At 38.7% G+C, this 19,873-nt stretch overlaps 1 non-coding gene across 1 annotated transcript; it reads right to left on the reverse strand.

The window, feature by feature from the left end:
• Positions 1-16,570: 16,570 nt before the first annotated feature.
• Positions 16,571-16,677, reverse strand: LOC141619236 (small nucleolar RNA R71). The gene has a single exon (XR_012531639.1). It is a non-coding gene; the product is annotated as a small nucleolar RNA R71 (small nucleolar RNA).
• Between the last annotated feature and the right edge of the window lie 3,196 nt (positions 16,678-19,873).

Here is a 19,873-nt window from a genome sequence, read left to right on the forward strand (position 1 = left end):
AAAATAAGTATATCGTACTATAAGGACAATGTAAAATACGCCATATAACTCTTCTAAAGTCATCTTATATAACAATTTAAATAAAATGCATTGCAATGAGAATAAAACAAATTAAAGCCAAAAAAGCACGTGCTACAACAAGTGAGGAAAAAAAACTCCAGAAATACATCATCGATTAAAATAAACATGCGTGAACAAAATAATATACTCCTTCCGTCCCGATCATTTGTTATCTATTTCCATTTTGGGGTGTATCAGTGAATTGTTATCTATTTCTATTTTTGGTAAGTTTATATGTAAAAGGTAGTGTGCAAGTGGATAAAATAATAATATTATATTACTTTGTTAGACATCCACTTGCATTTCCCTTATCTCTGTGCTAAATACAATAGATAACAAATGACTAGGACGGAGGGAGTATAAAGAAATAGAGAGAATTGAATAAATCATGCACTATATAGAGTTTTTTTTTTAGAAAAATAAACAAAAACACATTACTCCACCACCAATACGCGCACCATCTTCTAGCCCATCACGAACCTATCAACTCCTTCCAAGCCACCATCACCCTACTCTGCCCCTCCTAGAAACATCGAAGTACGATCCCTCTCGCCCATTGACCAATTGTTCACCATCACTGTACCCTTTTCTCCAACATGCCTTTAACCCCTGACTTCAACACAACCACTGTCAATGAAAGTAAACCTTAAAAAACGCAGTGCCTAAATAAATTGGACATGAATACTTAAAACGGAGAAGAAAAACACTAATATGATCAATAGCTTCTAATAAAAAAATCAAATACATTTTCTATAATCATATTAGGTTTTAGTGAATTGGGTTTATTTTATTTTTTAAAAAGGTAAAAGTTTGGAAATGAAAAGTGTACTAGATAGGTAAAAACATACATTACGTTATTAATTGATAGCTTAGTCTCCTTAAATAAGGTTTAGGAAAGTTCTAGAGAGTCTTTGAGAGGTTTAGGGTTCAAAGAGAGAGAGAGAGAGAGAGAGAGAGAGAGAGAGAGAGAGAGAGAGAGAGAGAGAGAGAGAGAGAGAGAGAGAACACTGTTCTTGGGCTTATATAGCACACCCCCAAAAACACGGAACCGGATCCCGCGTTTTATGGCCTAAACCGGAGTATTCTATCGAGTACTCGGGAGCACTCGGTCGAGTGCACTGCACTCGGTCGAATACACCATCTACTCGGGCTAGTGCCACCTAGTTAGAACCTGGGTTAAACCAAGAACACACTTGGCCAACAATACTTGGTCGAGTTCTCTGCCTTACTCGGCCGAGTGCGCTACTTAGAAATCAAAGGTATTACATTAACACATTCTTATACAATGTAAGACAGTTTAATGATATGCTATGCCATGCTATAGTTAAAGTTAAGTTCAATTTAATGCAACATTACATCAACTCTCAGGCCTATTTTTTCCTCATTGAGTTGAATAAAGCACTAAGGCCTCCTACAAAGCACTGTAACACCCCCTCTTACTCGACCAAGGTAATCAGGAGTGTCACCATCTCGGTTTCCTGAGGCAGTGAATCAAAACTCCAACTAAGCAACATTTTATAAGGAACGTATTTAATGAATTACTTAAATGAATAACATAATATACAAAGTCTCAACTACTACAACCTTTCTAATGAAATCTATGTCGACTAACATGTGACAACTCGAACAGGCACAAATGCTTGTGTCTCGGCCCATGTCCCGCTCATTACCAAGTCTAAACCTGTACTCCAAATTGCTCCCCATATGATCGAAAATATCATATAGATCATCACATGCCACCCCAATTAGAGATGACAATTTACACATAGCCAACACACGTCAATTTTAATAATACAAACACTCACGATATGACATGTGAATATGAATATGTAATGTAACAATGAAGTACACGAGTCACAAGCCTCCTACAATCACAACTCTACATCCATTTCAACCCGGTGACGACATCGCAACACCACCACTAACAGCTGGACCGCAGCCCGTAAAACAGGTATGCGGGACGCACCCGTGGTACCAAGTCGGGGTACTAATCAGACCCCTGCCGAACGTCATGACACCACACGAGTCCCTCCATCCGCAAGCCATAAACGTGTACGTTCTCCTTAGAGTGGGAAACTCTAAGGAGCGATCCGATCTTAAGACGGTCTCCCGAACCGCCTTATATCTCCTCAGCGCCATAGTCACAAACACAACTCCACCAACAACCTCCACCAACATCCACCACCATCTACTAACATCCACATGAAATCAATGTACATCACAATATGCTAAGTAAGACATCTTCACAACAACATGAACCTCATTATACCATGAATGCTTACAGGGCTGTCGTATACCTATCAATAATAACTAACTAAACTAACTATATAGCTAGGGAAGTCAGGTCGATCTCCACAGGGAGATGGGAAAATGTCGGCTTTGTCTAAGTTCGTCATGGTGACCAAAATGGGAGGTTGTATTTGATTATTTTAGACTAAAAAGACTAATAAAGAGAGGAAAAGCAAGAGAATAAAGATTAAGCAAATATGGAGAAAGCAGCTAAGACAGTCGGTTCACCATGATCATTCAGTCAAGAAATCTAGGTCTCGGGTCAATGCAAGTATGGTCTGAGGAGCAGTGAATATCTCCTTCCGGTCTCAATTCGCCCTAAAGCACAAATAGCTTAGCTTCCGCCCTCACTATAGTGCCCTAATGTTCACTACGAGTCTCACTCCTTCCAACCTTCCGGTCCAGGTCGAGGTTTACTATAATTTAAATGCCTAATTGCGTCGACTCAATTAGATAGATATAAATAAGTGCAGCGATTAACAACAGAGACCACACAAGCACAAGACCTAATATGGCAATTGCTATTCCGTCATAATCATGGATTCCCTAGTCTTAGCAAAGGGAAATTAGCTGCACATGACTATCCAATCAACAACAATAACATATAGATAATAGGAATTAAACATAATAATAACAGAAATGGAGAATCGAGTAAACAGTAATAAAAGCAACAAAAGAAAGATAGAAACAAAATGATAATTGCGATTAAGAAATAAAAAGGAGAAATAATACCATTTACAAAACCGAATCCGAGTAGAAAGGAGTAGAAGAAGAGTAAAATGAAGAAGCAGTAGAAAAGGGATAAAGTTGAAGTGAATGTGAATGAGGAAGAGTTACGCAGTCTACTGTATTTAGTAGCATACGAAAATCTCCCCCTTAAACCTAATCCATAGCCTAATTACAAAAGCCCATACGAAAATAGGCGAAAAAACTTTATTACAGGCCAAACCACTCGATCGAGTGGAAATAAACCACTCGATCGAGCAACTAAGCGACAAACCCTTCGATCGAGTGGAAATAAACCACTCGATCGAGTAACTCATTGTATTGTCTTCTCGATTAGATACTGGAACTGCTCGATCGAGTAACCTTCAGTATATAAAGCATTCGATCGACTAGAAAATTAGTCGATCGAGCTATTTTGGCATGTTAGACACTATGACACCTTCCGAAACCAGCTCACGCGTCTTCAAAGTGATAGATTCCAAGCTCCGGCTCCTTGTTCTCCATAAATGCATGCAAATGGAATGAGTTTAGGCTCGATTTATCTCCTCTTTGGTTTATTCCTGCAATTTACACAAAACGAACCAAAGTAGAATATTCGGGGGTATTTGTAGCTAACTGCCACGTAATAGTACAGAAATGCGTGTAAAAATGAGGTAAAAGTCTTATATAAAATACACGCATCAAATTCATGTACCAACAATTACTCCACCTCTTTAAGGCACAATTCTTCATTATCATGTTATAATGCAATTCTAACAACAATATAAGACCAACAACAATTATACACATCCTTAGCAATTGTATGAGTCCAATATCAACTACTCAATATCATGTTATAATGCAATTCCAACAACCATACAAGACATATAAACATCTATATTATTGAAACCTAGTAGGGAAAACTCTATGTTTTAGCAATCTTCCAAATAGCACAAGCAAGCATAAGAATCCTCCTGTAAGAAGTTACATCCTACAATTAATCAAAAAATCTCTATCACAATCATGTCCTATAACAATATAGTACATATAATTACTTACTACAACTATCTAATTACTCAAAACCCCCAATTAATATACCCAAATAATAAAAACCCCCAATTTCCCCCAAATTCTAGGGTTTGAGTAACAAGAAAAGAGATTAAAAGAGTAGATCTTGACTCACAATATGAAATATGCAAAGAAAAGATGAAAGATAATGTTGAATCTTCAATTTCCAAGCCAAATCCTCTTGAAATGCGATAGGGGATGTTTAGAGAGGGTTTAAGAGAGTTTAGGGTTTGTAAAAATGGAGAGAAAATGTTGAGGTATATATAGTAAGGCCCAAAACATGGAGTCCAATTCTCGTGATTCTGGGTCTGAGCCGATTCACTCGGTCGAGTGCACCAGCCAGATGACCGAGTGCCATCTAATCCAGGTTTGGGTTAAACCCAAACATACTCGGTCCACTCTACTCGCTCGAATGAGTGCTACTCGATCGAGTACTCTGCTTTACTTGACCGAGTGACTCGGCTCATATCCAGAATCGTGAGAATTGGGCTCCGTGTTTTGGGCCTTACTATATATACCCTTGTTCAATAATATGGATGTTTATATGTCTTGTATTTGGTTGTTGGGATTGCATTAAAACATGATATTTGGTAGTTGGTATTGGACTCTTACTATTTGTAACACCCTTGTACACCAAGGTGACTTACCAAGGACCACCCCATTGTATGAAGGTGTTACCATCTCGGTTACCCGAGGTAGTAGATCAAATAAACAATAAAAGAACATTTACTAATTAACTTTATGTCTTTACAACATAGAACGACATGCCAAGATACAACAGTGATAACTATAAAGACTACTAAGCTTGATTGTCAAAGACCTCTATTCCTGTAGCGTGGTGACTCGATTCCCTTCCAAGCCCACAAGCAACAAGACCAACTGTACCTGTTAAACCAACTGCTCACCATCCCCGAATGGATCACCACAGTTTTGAAAACATAACACGGGGTCAGTTTACTGTATAACAAAAATAAGATAATTACGAAAAGACAAATAACTGATCATCATCCACCTCCAACTCCCAATCACAACATGTAACTGACTACACAATAAAGTGTGTAGCTCTGTAAGATTACCCATCGCAACAGATAATCCTCACCGCCAGTGGGGGACCGCAGCCTTGCCCACCTAAGCCCCGCTCATCAAGGAGTGATAACCCTGTACATTAATGTGCACATCCCCTTCTGTGGCGGGTTCCACAGAGGGCAAAACTTGGGCGTGAAGCCACTCCCGCAAGTAACTCCACTCGGCCGAGGACGCACCTCGCAAACATCATCATCATCATCATCAACCATCACAACACCAACACCAAGTCCAACATACCAACAACGACCAACATGCAATCAAACGTACAACAAATACCACATAATATTATAGCAATTAAACAGTAAACCGAGTAGGGAAACCCTACCTTATCGCTAATTCATGAAAATGCATCCAACAACTAGCCAGGCAAGACTCCGAGACGAAACCTACAAACAGTAACCACGTCCTATTACGAAACTACCCCAAAGGTCTACTGAAAGACAACAACGAAACGACGACTTACCTTGAGACATAGACCGAAGTCGACAACGATGACATCCTTACTCGCATATAAGCCAATCCCCATCCTTGGTTAGTGTCTAGGCTAGATGAGAGTGTATAGAGGATTGGGTGAGAGGTGAGAGAGAGATATATATTAGGGTTAGATAGATAGGGAACCGTCGAAATTGAATTAAGACTTACGAACTCGCGTTTTACAGTAACGCATCAACAACGGCTATACTTGGTCGAGTACTCTCATACTCGGTCGAGTGTTACCACTAATCGACTAAGTAACCCCTACTAGGTTGAGTAAACCATTACATAGATCCTTTATCCTCTTGCCTATCCCCTCCTATGGTCTTTTGTGGTCAAACGGTCGGTCAAAGGGTCCTTAAACAGGGCGGGTATTACAGTCTTCCCCCCTTAAAAGGAACTTCATCCTCGAAGTTCAACTCATACCTCCAAAACGCAACGATAGCACACCTAAGACAAGACCTATCGTTTCACAACAAGTAACGCCACTCCAAAGTTTGGGATACATAAGACACCTATGAAGTTAAGGTTTTTGATAAGACTCTGACAACTCCAAAGCGTCACCACTACCCAATTATAGCATCAATTACATAAGTTAAGTTCACGGCGACTTATAACATAAAAGTTAAGCGAAGATAACATGAAGGAAAAGGTGAAACATAGAGGGACTTTGGTCAACTCGTTAGAACTTTTAGAACTTTCATATCGCGATGTTATCTACCCCTCTAAAAAGGAACTTCGTCCCCGAAGTTCATTATACCCATCCAGCAAGGTCAACCATATGCAAGATGACAACCATTATAGAACATATACTCTCGAGTAAGACACGACCTTATGTAAACAACCACCTTATGTGTGCAATTCAAAGAGACAAGACATGCAACATAAATAGAGAAATGCAAGAAGTATGAAGGCATTATTGCCCTTAATGAACTCTGACTACCGCTAATGCCCATAACCACATCTCCTATTACTACTACCGTCGCACTTCAGACTCAAACATACGTCACGATCATATATACAAGGTGCATCTTATAAAATCCGAACACATTACTAAGGTATAGAAACATACACGTATCAAAAGAGTTATCCCTTTAAGTTTATAACAATTTCAAATAACGAAGAGTGTATTATCCGGATGCTCGGCCGAGTATATTAGTGTACTCGGTCGAGTAGGCGATACTCGGCCGAGTATGCCATTATACTAGGTCGAGTTTTCCAGGTCAGAACACAATAATTCGACACCAAACACTAATTCATCAAGGCTCATACCTGCAACCATCACCAACTAAAAGTTTATGTTTAAAGGTCCCAAACAAAGTACGTGAAAGCAAGTAGCGGCCTTATGGCCAGTTACAATCATCCAAAAGAAAAGAGTACGATAAAAAAACAATAAGTATCCAACAACAAACCGAAAAACAAATCCAGAAATACAACGAAAATCACATATCAGCACCCTCTTCTATCTCCTCACCACCTCCGGTGCCTGATGTACCTGCCCCCTGAAGTACCTGCTCCCTGAAAAGCTCCAGCTGAGTAGCCTCCACCGCCTAGCTGACTACCGTAGTTGGCTCCCCACGGTCCCGCGAGGCAGCGAAACTATGTCTCCTTTGGTGGTCTCCAAAAGCCAGGGTCCACGTCATAATTATGGAAGACTCCCGTATCCACTCCGGGTCCCCTCCACCAAACGGGTTTTTGCCAGCTGTGTCCCTATGCCCTGGTTGAGGGTCATCTCATGCGTGTTCCGGAGTACCAAGGTAGTGGAGATCCACTCAGTCAGGTCACTAACCTGCATCCTAGGGTCATGGACGGGGGCTCAGGTCTAAGTCCCTCACTCCCCGGGTCATACTCAGCCAAATGGTCAATCACAGGTAGGCGCTTGGGATCGGGAAGCACCATCCACATGGATCCTCTCACTCTCCATGCATACAACCCATTATCTAACTTCCTAAGCCACCTAATATGACACCAATACTTCTCATTCATCGTAGGGACGACCTCAAACAACTCGGTACCCATTGGAGGTGGAGCCTCAAAGTCAGTCAGCCTCTGAGTCAAGCGGGTCACTATGGTCCCATACGAGATGTGACGGTTTGGAGACCGCACCATATGGTCCAAACTAGAGCATACAACCCCGGGAGCACTATAGTAAAAAGGCTTACCCCAACGAATGTTAAGGTAAGACATCAAAAACATGACCTCATGAGAATTCAGCTTACTCACATCCTCCCTTGCGAACAAAAGGCAAGTCATCATCTTAAGAAACATACAGAGGGACACATGTTGAACGTCATTGATCAACATGGCACTAGCACTAGGAATGGGTCGACCAGTCAGGTAGGGTAGGTAGTGGGGTGCCCCACTGTTATTTGCCACATCACTAATATATCCCTCCTCCTCCGCCTCTAGACCAAGGTGACCGGCGAACTCATCAAGGGTTAGGTCATGGTCCTTATTCATGAGGCAAAAAGAGACAGTCTTCCCCTTCACATCATACACAAGGGAGCTCAAAAACTCTAAGGTCAGATACGAGTAGGATTTCTTGTGCAAGTGGTAAAGTCCCTCCATCCCCAAGATCTCAAAGATGTGCACTATATCCCCATTAACTCCCAAGGTCTCTAAGATGTCGGGGTTCACACACCGTGTCGGTCTCATGGTCCGACTCATCAAAGCCACAAAAGCATTAAGCTGCTTAAAGTCAAAGAATATTACCTATGGATATTCTTCCACCGGAGGAACAATGGGTTCTTGGCTAGATTGACCCGTTTCCATATGAACATTGCCGCGAGTCTGCTTCTTAGCCGGGGCTCTAGTTTTCGGCATGCTGCAAAGAGATGGATTTTAACAAGGATATTTCCAAAAAAATTGACATAGTACGGACTGTTTTTCGAATTATACACTTTTAAGATGAAGTTTTAAGACGGATTTTTCTCACAAAACACAAGGCATACTAACCAAAAGGAGCATTTTGGCCACTAACAAACTCTTTAAGAAACATCTTAAGGCAATCTAAGGGACCAAATATCAAACTTAAAGCAAACCCTGGGAAAATTTTGTAACATAAGGTGAGCGATTTCAAGCATAAAATTGTTGTAGGGGATGCATAGGCGATGTTTAAGAGTAATTAGAACCCAAAATATCAAAATAGAAACATCAAATTCGGATTGTAAAAGCTAGGGATTCGAATTTTTGGGCAATTTCTATCATAAATTGATAATAAGTTTGAAGGAATTGATTCAATACTTTACCTTGATTGAGGTTTTGAGCAAGCAAGAACGAAATCCACAAGCAATTACCACCAAGAATCGCCCAAGTGTTTTAAGAGAGAGAGTTTTGAAAGTTTATGAGGAGGAGAAAGAGTTATGAGGCGGAATTAAAAGAAGAAGAGGAGTTATAGGGTTTTTAGAATAAACCGAGCTAAGACGCGATAAATGGGTAGTCGGTCGAGTATCGGGTTTACTCGGCCTAGTATGGACTACTCGGTCGAGTATTTGGTCTGCTTGGTCGAGTATCCAAAGATCAGTAGCACTTACAATCTGTCATTCTGGATACTCGGCCGAGTTCCTATTTACTCGGACGAGTGTGGCCTACTCGGTCGAGTATAAACTCTACTCGGCCGAGTTCAACAGAACAGGAACGAAGTCTCAAGTTATCAACCTGCAAAACAATAATGACGTTTGGAGTCTCACATATTCGAGCTCGTCACCATTAGGCTCTAATTCTATCATACAAGCACCTCACAAATCATAGACGTTATTAAGCTATTTACGAGTAATACATATTTCTTGCACAAAACCGTAGTAAACAATTCACGTCACAACTAATGCACTCGACTAGTCTTGACTACACAATAGTTGGGATCGAGCTATGAACTTTCATCAACATACCTTATCATGCAATTCTATACACATTCGATACCCCATTGTCCCTATGGAAATCACGTACAAACACATCTCATGCACGAGGTCTATCATACTCAACTATGAAGTTTCCTTGTCACATATTACCTTGCTCAATTTATGCCATCGTTTTATCATTTCATCCAACAACTCACAAAATTCACCATTCACAAGTACTACACCTCTAGTATTAAGCACACATTACCACACAAGCTACTGCAAACATGCACATAAAACGCACACACTGAACATAGACCACTCCTATACATCTACCCTTCCATGGTGGCTGGCTTAAGTATGAGTGGGGCCGGGGTTCTGAGATGAGGGCACCTTCTCACCCAAAACCATCATAAGGGGCTCCCAACACACATACACCAGGTTCATTTTAATTTGACGCCCTATATTCATTTGGTTCAAGTTCCAAAATCGTTGCTCTGATACCACATTGTAACACCCCCGTACACCAAGGTGCCTTACCAAGGACCACCCAGTGTATGGAGGTGTTACCATCTCGGTTCCTCGACGTAGTAAATTAAATAAATAATAAAAGAACATTTATTAATTAACTTTAAGTCTTTACAACGGAGAACCACGTGGCAAGATACAACAGTGATAACTATAAAGACTACTAAGCTTGATTATCAAAGACCTATATTCCTGTAGCGTGGTGACTCGATTCCCTTCCAAGCCCGTAAGAAACAAGACCAACTGTACATGTTAAACCAACTGCTCACCATCCCCGAATGGATCACCACAATTTTGAAAACACAACACAGGGGCAGTTTACTGTATAACAAAAATAAGATAAGTACGAAAAGACAAACAACTGATCATCATCCACCTCCAACTCCCAATCACAACATGTAACTGACTACACACTAAAGTGTGTAGCCCTGTAAGATTACCCATCGCAACAGATAATCCTCACCGCCAACAGGAGACCGCAGCCTTGCCCACCTAAGCCTCGCTCATCAAGGAGCGACAACCCTGTTCATTAATGTGCACATCCCCTTCTGTGGCGGGTTCCATAGAGGGCGAAACTAGGGCGTGAAACCAATCCCGCAAGTGACTCCACTCAGTCGAGGACGCACCTCGCGAACATCATCATCATCATCAACCATCACAACACCAAGACCAACTCCAACATACCAACAACGATCAGCAGACAATCAAACGTACAACAAATACCACATAATCTTATAGAAATTAAACAGTAAACCGAGTAGGAAAACCCTACCTTATCGCTAATCCATGAAAATGCATCCAACAACTAGCCAGACAAGACTCCGAGACGAAACCTACAAACAGTAACCACGTCCTATTACGAAACTACCCCAAAGGTCTACTGAAAGACAACAACGAAACGGCGACTTATGTTGAGACATAGACCGAAGTCAACAACAATGACATCCTTACTCGCATATAAGCCAACCCCCATCCTTGGTTACTGTCTAGGCTAGATGAGAGTGTATAAGGAATTGGGAGAGAGGTGAGAGAGATATTTTAGGGTTAGAGAGATAGGGAACCGTCGATGATGCTGTTGGAATATGTGTCCTCCGACAATAATGCGATCACAATTGTCGATCATGATGATCACATGTTTAAGTCTCATTTTAAGAATATATGTGGGAAGTAATATTTTACAGTCAACTGGTCCACACATATCGGTAATGATTGGCTGACTAGTGTTTGACATTACTATCGTGCGACGGTGGTGATCAGTTGATCCCCTTAGGTCATACCTAAAGGGTAACACTCTTAATTGATTATTTAATTGATCGTATGTCGATACGGGTTAATTAAATTACTTAAAATTGACGGACGATTTTGGAAGTAATATTTACGTGTCTCATTGTAATTTGATTAAATAAGATACGGTCTAAGTGATCGAATTGTTTTATTGCTTAGATGAAATTATTGTTTACGAAAACAATTGAAACGGAATGAATAAATTATTATAAATACAGAATGTTGTAGTTTATAATTCGGAAACACTTTTTGGTACAAGTAATTATGAATTACTATGTTAATTTTTATAAGTGACATATTTTATTAATATGTTGATTTTTAATTGTTAAAAATACATTTTATATATAAGATGTCATGTAATGTGTTACATATGACAAATTGACAAAATAATATGTAAAATAGACTTCCCATTTTACACAAAATGTACCGAAAAAAGGGGTGAATTAAGGTTTAAAGTGTGCTTTATATTTTATTTAAATGTGTAATCATCACACTAATACCTACTCTTACATACCTACATTTTATGGGTAGAAGAAAGTGTCATGCATTGGCCTTGTTTCCCACCCCTACCCGGTTTTGTCATAGAGAAAAGACCAAGGGTTTTTTCCTCTATTTTTCCTAATATACACTATAATCACAAGTGTGTAACATTCATTCTTTTTCAACATCTAAAAACTTATAGAAATTTTAGAGAGAAAAAAATTACTCCTTCTTCCCTCCTCTCTTGACCGAAAAGCAAGAGACCAAAATAATATTTTGGGTCAATTTTTATTAAGATTAATATTGTTTTAGTATTAATAATATTAGTCTTTTAAGAGGTTATCTTGGGTATACATCTTTGGGAGGGATTCTAAGCTTGAATCTTTGTTCTTCCATATAAGGAAAGCTCAAGAACAATTAAGAAGGAGATCTTACTTGTACCCTTTAATCCGAAAATCTATTGTAAGAATAACGATTTCTTCTCTATTTCTATTTATGTTTGCATGCATAAGATCTAGATTTAATTTTATGACTAAATTAAATGTCACATATATGAATATGTTAAATAATGAGATTAATAATTTCTTACAAGCGGTATCATGAGCCTTAGGTTATTTGCATGCAAATCGGTTATTGTTTTTCCGAGTTATAAGATTAACAAACAAAACTTATAAATTTGTGTTTATTATGACATATCACGAAATTTATTTGCATGTTAAAGTTTCTGGTCCTAAAATGTATTTAGGATTTTTTGGGTTTATTTATGGATTTTATTGTTCATTTTATATAATAATGGCATTAAAATGTGATTTTTATGATAAAAAATGTCATTTTTGGACTAAAAATAGCTAAAATTCGATTTTTCCAGTGTTTTATGGATATGTTTTCACATATATTATACTGATGGCCTGTAAAATTTCATAATAAAATGAGTTGTTATGCTCGAAATATGGATTTTTTAAGTTAAAATCGTATTTAAATGGGAAAATAGGTTAATATGAGTTATATTTCGAATATGGTCATGGAAATTTAGTATGTTGTCACATGCAATTTTACAAGATGCGTGTAAAATATTTGGTTATAATGAAGTCTTTATGCATAATTTATGAATTTTTGATGAAAAATCACATAAATAGTGACTTTAATTAGTAAAAAAATGCTAAAACATACTTCATGACTAAGGAAAAACGTCACATGTTGCATTTTATCATATATTTCAGATCTAAAAGTGAAAATTTAATAAAAATAATTTTTCTCATATTTTTATGGTAATAATTGATAAATCCGATAAACCGCAACATTGTTTTTCTCGATAAATTTTCAAAATTTTTAACCTATGTTTTTTGAGCATTATGAGTGTCATGGTATTTTTGCAGAATGTTCATAAGTTTAAATTTCAAATTTTGAAATTATTTGAAATTTTGATTTAATTTGAAGTTTATGGCAAAATTTTGTATTTTAAGTCCATTTATGAATAATATTAAGAAATATAGAAGTTAATTATAGTCAATATGTTAGTGGAGACTAATTTTGAGTCCTAAGTTGGTTAGGGTAATTAACTTGTACATAAATATGAATTTATGTAATTATTGTGATTTTAAAAGGTTAAATCACGCAAATCCGTAAAAACCGATTAATATACGATATTGGCTCCTTAAAGGCGATTTAGCATAAAATTGGGCATGTTCATACATATTATAATGCTGTATTTTATTTATGATTGTCATTTTTAATTTTATGTAATTTTGAATTATGTAATTTTACTTAGTATGACCTTAGTTTTAATTGGTATTACCCGAAATGTATGGGAATATCGATTCGGTTGTAATTTATTATGATCTCGTATCACCGTTTTGTGATTTAATAGATTTTTTTTATTTTTAATTACAAATGTATAATAGGAAATTATGTAATTTATTTATTCCGGAGTTCCTTGAAGACGGTGCCACTCGAGAAGGCGATTCATTAAAGAAAGTATTGCCTTGAAATGCGTGCCAAGACCAAAGTTCAAGGGACCAAAGGAGTTGGTTTCCGAATTTGTAATAGTTTATTAGATTTACTATTTTAGGTAGGCCATACTAGGATTTTATTTATGCTTTGCATTTTATTTATATGTTGCATGTATCGCTAAATCGCCATAACTAAAACATGCATTATCATTTTATCGAGTTTATCGACCGTGTCAATTACAATTATCGTAGTTCACCGCTTTAGTTCACTTAAAACGTGATAGATAATAACTTGACATGACCTCTCGCTAAAATAAACAAGTGAGACTTAGCCTTACCAAAAAGTAGAAACCATGAAAACTTATTTCGCGAGGAAGTGCACTCGGCCACCCCGGGGTACAAACCTTGTTACGTAGGGGAAGTGGGTGATAAATGTCTATCCACCGAATTCATGTTGATGAAGGATGAATCGGCTACCCCGTGCCCAAGTTAATGTGAATTTGGATCATGGACACATTTATTTGAAATTTGGATTGAGCTCAACGGAAGTATTCGTGACCGTAGTGATAAGTGCATATTTTATATACTTTCATCCCCTATGTTAGCTTCATTTTAATAGTTATTTAGCACTTATCATAGTGTCTTAAGCTAATATTTGTTGTTCTAGTGTATTTGCTTGTCTTAACATGTTTTTGTAGGAATCTAAGCATTTAGAGGCTTTTTCCTATCATTCCATACACTAAGTTTATTAAGCTAAACAAGACCAAGTGTTGGACTAAGCATGGAGCATTGGATTGGGTGTTTGCATGAAGATTTGTTGGATTGAAGTGAGAATTGCAAATGTTGCCAACAATCAAAGTCAAGCCCAACTTCAAAGTCCAAGTCAAGGTGGAAAAGATAGGATTCCAAGCTACCTAGGATGCCAAGAATTAAGGTCTTAACCGGGTGATTAATCGCACAATTAATCACCAACATAGGATTCTCCAAGCAATTAAGAGGAGAATTAAGGCAAAGGAGCTGGAAACACACGACCCCGATCGGGGTTGCATGCCTCTTGGCTTTTACGTTATGCTCTCCTCTCCTATAAATAGGAGAGGTGTTCCAAAGCTTTTGGCATCCAATCTTTACGTCTCATTTTCACTTTACAATAGCCTTAAGCTTTATATTTCTCACATTAGTCTTCTCATTTTAGTTTACAAGTTGTTAAGCTTTCTTTAGTTTAATCTTTCAACATTTGGTACTCTAGTTATTGTTCAAGCATTTGGTTATTATACATTTCTCCTTTACAAGTTCTTCCTTATTGAGGTATTCTTATTTCTAGTTTGCAAATTTACATTTCTATCTTAGCTTACACATAGTTTATAATTAAAGTACTTAATTTAGATTACATTAGCATTATTTCTTATACATGTTATATCATCTAGTTCTTATAAATCATTTAATCATGTTTATCATTTCTCTTAATATAACTTACAATTTACACTTTAACATGAGTAGCTAAATCTCTTAGTCTAAGGGCTAGGGGAGCCATGCATAAATCAAATATATAACATGATAAGATAGGTTAAAAATAATATTGTCTAAATTGCTTCTATCACATGCTTGTGCCATATTGTTTAATCTTTGTTTAAGGCCTTATTCAAATGATTAAGTTTGTTCATTCGTTCTATAAGTCGAGAGGCACGGAATTGAATTAAACTAAGCATGTATAGTAGGACGACCTAGTCATGGACGAGAGTTTCTCTAGGACCCGGTCTATGGTTGACACTAATATCGTAAGGTGGGTGTCTCTAAGCCTAAGCAATTGACAATGTCATTAGTACTGAATTTATCATAATCATATGTTTACTTTTGCATGTGTGACCCGAACCCCTTAGACTCTCTTTTAATTATATAGTTTACATCACAATTTTTATTAATCATCAAACAACCAAATCAAACCAAAAACGAAATCGACCTTGATAAAAATCTACTCATAGCAATTCACAACGTAATTCCCGTTTCCTTGTGGTTCGACCCCTATTACTACATTTACTTGTGTTTAGGGAATTTATCTTTGCATAGGCACGCGACAAGCCTATCAAATTTTGGCGCCGTTGTCGGGGAAACGGTTTTATTGCTTTTTGAATTGTCGATTTTTATCTTGTTTTCCTTTGTCTTGGGGAACACTTGTTCCTTGAGACCGTTACTTATCACTTCTCTAGAAATTGTTGTCTTATGCCCAGGTCCTCTCGTAGTGGAGAATTGCTTTCACCGGATTCCGATCTCGAGAAAACATTTAGGAGAAGACGACGTTTTTGGAGGGAAGTGAAAGAAGCCACTTCTCCCATACAAATTGAAAGTGCTAGAAAGTCTTAATTAGACGATCTATAAGCCCTTGAAGAGGAGGAGGTTTCTTGCTCATCATCTCCACCACCATCACCATCTACTACCAAAAAGATGGTGAGACTTTCCGATCACTCAAAGCCCACCGCGGCTATGCTTCCGGCCGGAATCACAACCACTCAAATCACCGCGCCGGACTTCGAGATCAAACCGGCTTTTATTAGCCTTGTGGAGAAAAAGCAATTTGGAGGAAGTCCTTTGGAGGATCCCAATTTGCATGTGCAAAACTTTTGTGACTATTGCTCCATGATCCGTCAAACGGGCGTCACCCAAGCCCAAATAAGGGAAATACTTTTCCCTTTCTCTTTGAAGGACAAGGCCAAGCTTTGGATCAATAGCCTTGACCGCACTACCTTGGGAATCACTAATTGGGAGACATTGGCTCTTGCTTTTTATCAAAAGTTTTTTCCACCGGAGAAAACTCAAAATTTGAGGAGCCAAATCACCGGATTCTGTCAACAAGGTCTTGAGAGCTTATATGAGGCTTGGGAGAGGTACAAAGAGCTTCAAAGGCAATGCCCACATCATGGGCTAGATGATTGGTTTCTAGCAATAACATTCTATAATGGATGTTGTGCCGAATCCCGAAGGATTCTTGATTCCGCCAACAATGGGCGGTTTGATCAAATTGACACCGATCTTGCTCATTCCACGATCGAATCTATGGCGATCCATGATGCCCAATATGTCAATTCCCGAGTTGTGCCATCCAAAGGTAAAGAAGAATCCTCTAACAACTCCGTTTTGCTAGCTCAAATTGCCTTGCTCCAACAACAATTGGCGGAGAGAGATGCTAAGGATTCCATTCAACAACTCAATGTTGTGTCTTCAACGAGCCAAATCATCGTTTGTGATGGATGTATAGGTGCGGGTCATTATGCCGCTCATTGCCGAGCTCCTATGGAAGAGGTAAATGCTTTTCAAGCTCTAAGACAAAGTTCATATCCACCGGGTACATTTTCCAACACATATAACCCGAATTCAAAATTTCATCCAAACTTGTCTTACAATAGCAACAATGTGCTTAACCCTCAACCTCCACCACAACAAAATGCCTATGTTCCTCAACAACAAAAGTATATCCCTTCACCGGGGTATCAAAATCAACAAAGGCCCCCACAAAACAATTACCAACAAAATCCACCACCAAATGGCCAACAAAACAATCAAGGAGTTGGTAAGCTCGAGGGCATGATAATCCAAATGCAAAGGGACTTGTTGGCTCAAATTCAAAAGAATGATCAAGCTCATAGTGCCGCGGTCAAGATGTTGGAACAACAAGTGGCTCAACTAGCCGCTTCTAGCTCTCAAAGGAAGAACGGCCAACTACCTCCCCAAGGTGAGCAACCACATGAAACCGCGAATTCTATTTCCTTGAGAAGTGGTTCAAGCTATGATGGGCCATCCATGACTTTGGATGAAGAGGTGGTTGTTAAAAAGGCTAAGCTTGGGGGAAATGACAAAAAGAAGGCTAGTGAAGAGCCTATTGTTCAAGATCGTGTGCCATTTCCTCATCGATTGTTGATGCTGAAAAGGAAGAGCAAGCTTGATGCCAAAGATGTTGGGTCTCCTATGCCAAAAGAAAGTGATGAGGTGGTTGTTGAAGAAATATCTCCTAATGCTAAGGAGAGTGATGCCGTTTCAAAGAAAGTGGATGCTCCTAAGGAGAATGAGAAAGAGATAGTGAAAGATGTGGAGGATGCTCCTCCCAAAGAAGTTGTTCAAATACCATTTCCTCATCGTCTAGCAAAGCACAAGGAGGAAGGTAAGTTTGCTAAATTTTTGGAAGTTTGTAAGAATTTGCAAGTCACCGTCCCGTTTATGGAATTGATTACCCAAGTCCCTTCTTATGCAAAGTTTATGAAGGAAATCCTCTCAAAGAAGCGATCCTTCAATGAGGTTGAGACCATTGCTTTCACCGAAGAGTGTAGTGCACTCTTACAAAACAAGTCTCCCCCGAAACTTAAGGACCCCGGTAGCTATTCTATTCCTTGCACTATAGGCACATATACCATTGATAAAGCCCTTTGCGACCTAGGTGCTAGTGTGAGTGTCATGCCTTACTCCCTTTGTGAAAAACTTAACATGGGTGCTTTAAAATGCACAAGTACAACATTACAAATGGCGGACCGTTCTTTAAAGCGACCCTTAGGTGTCTTAGAAGATGTACCCGTCAAAGTTGGTAAGTTTTTCATGCCCGTTGACTTCCTCATACTCGATATGGCCGAGGACTCACAAACCCCAATTATATTGGGTAGGCCATTTTTACGCACCGCGGGTGCGCTAATTGATGTGAAAAATGGGAGGTTGACATTGGAAGTGGGTGATGACCGGGTTTCCTTTAGCAAAAACAATACCATTAGAAGCCCAATGTTACAAGAGTCTTCTTATTTACTTAGCACTGTGGACTCTTCTTATGCCTCTACTACGCTTGGATCCTCACTAACGGATCCGTTGGAGGACGATATGGGTGTTGTTTTCTTTGTAGGTGATGATGCTAAGGTCGCTATTGCTAAAAGTGGAAAAAGGAAGAAAGAGAAATTTTATTTGAAGAATTTCAAATGGTTGAGAAATGCAAAGATAGCCATGAAATGGAGCTTGGTTGGTGGCGAGCTCAATGACAAAACTTGAATCAAATAGCTTCTTACGTCGTGCGGGACGTTAAACCAGCGCTTCTTGGGAGGCAACCCAAGCTTTTTATTGCTTTTATTTTTGTTTTTAATTTTCTGCAATTTATTGTTTTTCGTAGATTAGTAATAAAATGTTCGACTTGACGATGTTTCTTTTTGTGATTTTTAGGTGAAGATGAAGAAATGAGGTTTAGAAGTGAATATGGCACGCTTCCCTATGCAACAACCCCGTTCGGGGACGTGGTTTTCGAAAAAGAGAAGGAAATTACATCAACGCGGAAAAGAGGCAAAACCTGAAGAGGAGGTCAACCCCGATCGGGGTTGGTGGCCCCGATCGGGGTCGTGGTTCTGTGAAATTTTGGCCTTTCTTCCTTATGCGGGTAAAGAGTGAATCGTTTTATCATTCTTATATAAACCCGATGGTACCTCCATTCTCTTTCTCTACCATTTTTCTTCACTATTTTTAACTTTGGTCACAAAGAAACATCTACATCTCCCTCCGAATTCATGCTAGCTTGGGGGAGATTAGCAAGTTGAGTAAGTTTTTCATTGCTTTGCATATTAGTTTAGATCTTGCAACCCATTAAACATAACCTCTAGTCCTTCCTGTTTTGTGCTTTGAGCCATTATTATGGTTTGATTGGGTGATTTGGATAGTTGGCACATTGAGGACAATGTGATGTTTAGCTTGGGGGAATATATTGCATTTGCATATAGTATAGTTGCATATAGTGTAGAAATTTTGAAAATTTTTGAGAGAAATTTTTTCTTTGTGCTTGCTTGTTACCTACTTTCCTCTTTGCTTATCCTAATATTGGCTTATTGCTAATGATTTATTCTTTTATGTTGGGATATTAGCTACATGGGGATGTCTTGACATAGTAGGTGGGAGATGAAGAATGAACCGAATGGGCTTGATCTTGACTTGTGGCGAGCTACAAAATGGTAAGGTAGAGCCTCTTTTTGACCAATGCATCCATATCCGGTCTCTCGGTGAGTGTAGGTGTCTCCTTATAATGTGTGTTTCATCAAAACGCACAAGTGTGGTTCTCATGTCATCTCTTAGTAAGCATGCATTCACTTGTTATAGCATTTTGGA

The sequence above is a fragment of the Silene latifolia genome, chromosome 1, assembly GCF_048544455.1.
Source record: "Silene latifolia isolate original U9 population chromosome 1, ASM4854445v1, whole genome shotgun sequence".
Classification (NCBI taxonomy): domain Eukaryota; kingdom Viridiplantae; phylum Streptophyta; class Magnoliopsida; order Caryophyllales; family Caryophyllaceae; genus Silene; species Silene latifolia.